Source organism: Solanum tuberosum, unplaced genomic scaffold (assembly GCF_000226075.1).
Source record: "Solanum tuberosum cultivar DM 1-3 516 R44 unplaced genomic scaffold, SolTub_3.0 scf00532, whole genome shotgun sequence".
Taxonomy (NCBI): Eukaryota; Viridiplantae; Streptophyta; class Magnoliopsida; order Solanales; family Solanaceae; genus Solanum; species Solanum tuberosum.
Window position 1 is genome coordinate 30,332 of NW_006239461.1, and position 5,910 is coordinate 36,241.

Genomic DNA, 5,910 nt, shown 5'->3' on the forward strand with positions numbered 1-5,910 from the left:
TTTTATGAGAAACTTATAAGTTTTCATGTGTAAACCCGACCGGTAGATTTATGAATCCTGCACATAAAATAAGTTAAGTATTGCTCTAAAGGAAATAAATCATTGAGTTAAATTCGTCAGTAATTTAATTTATTGATTAGTATCTGGAATCTTAACATGGGGAATTACATAAGTGTTTAATGGTGAATTTCGAAATATAAATAGAGGAGTGCAATTACGAATTTTTAGTGGAATGATTTGTAATTTATTATGGTAAGAATAATTTCAAATTAATTATTTGAAATTATTTCCATAATAGGAAGCCTCAGTAATAAATTATGTGGTCCCTCCAGTGCCCAATTTAACTAGAACTCAGAATCCTATAATCTGGTAAAAAGAAAAAGGATCTTGAAAGAAAAGTAATTATCTTTGGACTAGAAAGACATCTCTATAAGTAGGGATTCTTCCAACCTAGAAAGAAAATTCAGTATTCTATACCATACTTGCCCACCCAAGTATTGAGAGAGTTCAATTGTTAATTGGGATCGCTGTAGAAGACCGTAGAGCTGGAGTCGAATTTACTTCAAGATATCTGCGCACGCTCTTGAATGGCTGCTGGCTGGTTTCAAATATATGTTGGGTGTAATCTTCTTATAATTTCACATGTATGTATGCTGGCTGTTTTCTTATATTAATGGAAGCCAAAGTTTCACTTATTAATGTAAGTAATATCTTTGTGGGGTATTGGAAATTAATATGAGTGATTGGTTGAAGTTTTGTATGCACGTGATTGGCCGGCAGTGAATGGGTCATAGTTAAGTAATTGCGACATTCTCTTCATTATATATGTGATTTCTCATATGTTTAACTATACTAGTTTTGACGCACGTGCATTGCACGTGAATATCAAACCATGTACCACACTATTTTTTAAAATAACGTGAATATTATTTTAAAAAAATTAGTCACTCTTAAAATCTCTTAGTTACACCTCTTAAATATATTTCTCCTCCCTTCTCTATAGTGCATGACTTTGTTATTATTTTATTGTTGGGGTTCTTACTTTTAATATAATATAATATAAATATTATTATAAAATATAAAATATATACTAAATTTGATGTTTTTTAGTTGGAGTATTAGATTAATTCAACATTCATGTTCGGGAGTGTTCTAATTTCACTGACCTTTAATAGTCAACGTCGGTAAATCAATCTTGAGGTTTTAAGAAAAGAAGAATAGAAAACATTAAAAAAAAAACATAGTTTAAAAAATGTGAGGAAACCCCTCCATTTATAGTTAAAACGTGTAGAATTAGTATGTGCATATTGTTCCTTCTCATAAAAATATAGAAGATACACTAAATAGGCTGTTTTAAGAAGAAGAAGAATAATGAATATTTAAAAAAAAATGTGGTTTAAAAATTTGAGGAAGCCCCTCTTTTTATAGACAACAAAGGGTAGTGTATGAAAAACAGCTTATTGTGGCTTATCAAAAAGATGTCACAAACCTTTAGGAAACTCACAACCCTTTAGAAAGATCACAACTCATCGGAAGAGTCATAACTCTTCGGAAAAGTCACAACTCTTCCAAAAGTCACAACCCTATAGAAAAGTTACAACCCCTCAAAAGGTTACAACTCATCGGAAAAGTTATAACTCTTCGAAAATGTCACAACCCTTCAATGTGAAAAGTGTTTGTCTTGAATATAATATAGTATAATACACATAAATAAATATAATACAATATAAAATATAGAAGATATACTAAATTTGGTGTTTTAAGTTAGGTAGTGTAGATAGATAAAAAAAAGATAGATATAGATTGGTCTAATTTTAATTGGATAAGAAATTTTTAAAAATAAAGAAGACTTTTAATTTAAGGATTATATGTAGAATATATAAAAGTGTCTTTTAACTTTGTGGTTTTAAAGATGCGCCCCCACCCCAAGAAAAAAGAATATTCTATATTAAACTGAATAAAATAAAAGTACACTAAATAAATTGGAAACAAAATAGTACTTATTAAATGTAGTTTCGACTCTTCAAGCAAGTTTTTGATCAAATACTTTTTCTCCAACAGTTTGGGACTTTTCAGATTCTGAACACCAAGTTGTAGTTTGTGCAACGGAAAATCATTGATCTTCTTGTCAAGTAGAAGTTGCTACAAAAGTATATTTTATGGCTATGAAAATGAGTACATATTAATTATCAAGATACTCTTCTCGTTTGAAGTTGAATTATTTCATTCTCCTTGTTGCATCAATTTTTGTTGATCTATCTAATTTACCCACCAAAAATATTGAAACTGCATAATTGAGCAACTGATCTGACAATCTTCCTTGTTTTAAGAAGAAGAATAGAAAACTTACAAAATTCATAGTTTAAAAGTGTCAGAAACCCCCTATATTTAAAGACAACAAAGGATAATATGAAAAGATTCTTATCGTGTCTTTTCTAATAAGTCACAACCCTTCAAAAGAATCACAACTTTTTGGAAAAATCATAACTCATCGAAGAAGTTACAACTCTATAAAAAAGTCAAAACCATTTAGAAAAGTCACTACCCTTCAATGTGAAAAGGTGTATGCTTTTAATATAATATAGCGTAAATAAATATAATATTAAATATATAATATATACTAAATTTAGTGTTTTAAGTTGGGGGTATTATAATAAATCATAACTCATTGAAGAAGTTACAACTCTATAAAAAAGTCAAAACCATTTAGAAAAGTCACTACCCTTCAATGTGAAAAGGTGTATGCTTTTAATATAATATAGCGTAAATAAATATAATATTAAATATATAATATATACTAAATTTAGTGTTTTAAGTTGGGGGGATTATAGTAATTTAACATTCAAGTTCGGGAGTTCATGTTTTTAACATAGTATAGATGTGTATGAAATTTTATACTGATGAACTGGAACTTTTTGTCGCAAATTTTTCTTTCTGGAAAATTTTTGTATAAAATTCAAGAGAAAATAAAATGGTGATGAGGATTCTTTTCTTTAATTACCAAGATTAAATAGTAATGAAGTATTAAATTTATGTGTTGGCTTAGACCTTCCTCCCCATCGGATGAATTTAATATAAGTCACTACGTATTTAATCGCTATTTTGATAATCTGTATTAACTCTCCTAAACTGAGGAATATATGATTGGATCAATGTAACTAGAGGATTTTTACTAGACTTAAACTAACAGTAGACTCTCCATCTGAGTTAGGTCTGTATAAGTTTATGGAGTGAATAATCGTCATTATATATGTATATTGTATGAGTAGTTCTCCAATCCTATCGATTGACTATTCAAGATGCATGAATGTATATGATGAGTTTGAATGTAACTATTCAATGTTTATATGACTGTTTGATTGATCTATTGTAACTTTTTCTTCAATCTCAGATTCAACATGTCTCATTTTAATCCCCTTAGTACTATTTTAGGTCAAAACAAACTAGAGGGTTCTAACTATGTTGATTGGAGGAGAAATCTCGGCATCGTGTTAACTGCTGAAGAGTATAAGTTTGTACTCAATGAGGAATGTCCACTGAAACCAGATGAACAATTTAGTGATGAGGATAAGCTAGCTTATCAGAAATGGCGCATTGCTGATGAGATGGCACGATGCTACATTCTGGCTTCAATGTCAAATAGGTTGCAACATCAACATCAAGCTATGTTGTCTACTTTTGAAATTCTGGAAATCTCAAACAAATGTTTGGAGACCAGGGTCGATTAGCTAAGAAGACTGCCATGAGAACTCTCATGAACACTAAGATGGTTGAAGGCACTCCTATAGAGACCATGTTATGAAGATGATAGGTCTTCTAGATGAACTAGAGGTCTTGGGGGCTGAAATTGACAATGACTCTCAAGTTGAGATGATATTGCAGTCTCTGCCCGACAGTTTTCAACAGTTTTGCCTAAATTATAATATGAATAAGATGAGTCTTTCTTTGGCACAATTGTTGAATGAGCTGCAGGCAGCAGAGACACTTGTCAAAAAGGCACCATCCATGGCACTAAATGTTGAGAAAGGTTTTACTTCTAAACCGCAAGGTGGACAGAAGAAGAAAAGGGCTCACAAAGCTAAGGTAATTGCACCTCCAACTGGGGGAGTGAAAAAGTCTAAGGGCAAGTGTTTTCATTGCAAGATGCCAGACCATTGGAAGGCATATTGTCCAGATTTCTTAGCTAAGAAGAAAAACAACCCAGGTAACTCACTTTCACTTGTCGTTGAAACATTTTTAGCGGCTGTTTCTACCACTTCATGGTGTGTAGATTCAGGAGCCACTGATCATATCTGCACTACTTTGTAGGGGTTTCAAGAAACGCGCAAGCTGATTAGAGGTAAAGTTAGCGTTTTTCAAGCGGATGGTTCAGCAGCTCCAGTTTTAGCATTAGGAAATATTACTTTTTCGTTTGATAGTGGTAGAGTTTTAATTTTAAAAGACGTTTTATATGCACCTGCTATTAGAAGAAATTTAATTTCTGTTTCTAAAATTTTGAGAGATGGTTATGATGTTAATTTTTCTGATAACGATTGTGTTATTAGCTATAATAAACATCTTGTCTCTGCTGGTACATTGATTAATGGTCTTTTTATTATTAATGTCTCTCCAGAACTACAACAAACCGTAGAACTGAATAATGTTAACCTTTTGAGTAAAAGAAAGCGTTCTTCTGATTTTAATGAGACTTATCTATGGCACTTGCGTCTATGTCATATAAATCTAGATAGGATTTCAAGGTTGGTTCGAGATGGACCTTTAGGTTCATTAAAAGTGGAGGCACTACCAACATGTGAATCTTGTTTAAAAGGAAAAATGACTAAGAGACATTTTCCCTCAAAAGGAAACAAAGTCAATGATAAACTAGAGTTACTTCATTCTGATTTGTGTGGCCCGATGAACATTCAAGCGAGAGATGGGTATGAGTACTTTGTGACTTTCATTGATGACTACTCAAAATATGGATATATTTATTTGTTACGCCGTAAGTCTAAATGCTTTGAGAAATTCAAAGAGTTAAGGCTGAAACGGAGAAACGACATGGAAAATATATCAAGTCATTGCGATCTGATCGTGGTGGCGAATACCTCTCTAATGAGTTCATTAGTTACTTATCAGAACAAGGAATTACATCTCAAATGTCTGCACCTAGAACGCCACAACAGAATGGTGTAGCAGAAAGAAGAAACAGAACTCTTTTAGAAATGGTTAGATCAATGATGAGTTACTCTGATTTGCCTTACATCTCAAATGTCTGCACCTAGAACTCCACAACAGAATGGTGTAGCAGAAAGAAGAAACAGAACTCTTTTAGAAATGGTTAGATCAATGATGAGTTACTCTGATTTGCCCTATTCGTTTTGGGGATATGCATTAGAAACTGCAAATTACATTCTGAACTTAGTTCCTTCTAAATATGTTCCTTTGACACCCATTGAACTGTGGACTGGGCACAAACCTAGTTTGAAACATGTTCGAGTTGGGGATGTCCAGCACATGTGCTGCAAGAGAAGGCAGAAAAATTAGAACCTAAAACAGAAGTATGTGTTTTTATTGGATACCCTAAAAGAACGAAATGTGGTATATTTTATAATCCTAAAGAAAAGAAGGTGTAACACCCTAGAGAATTTTTTTGAACTAAGACTCGAGTCGTCCTTCATGTGGAGTGAGATTTTACCGAGGAATAAAATTTCTTGAGTGTTAAGTTAAGATCCCTAGATGTAGCACATTGAGTTCCAAGAAGAGTTGAATTGGAAATAGTCATTTTTGGAAAGAATCTGGAAAATTTGGCTATGGAAAAAATGTGAGTTTTTGGTCAACTTTGAGCAGTCGTAACTCCTATCTCAAAATGATTTAGGCGAATTTCCAGTTATGTCTGGAAAGCCCTTGGAATGATCTTTCCAACGCCAC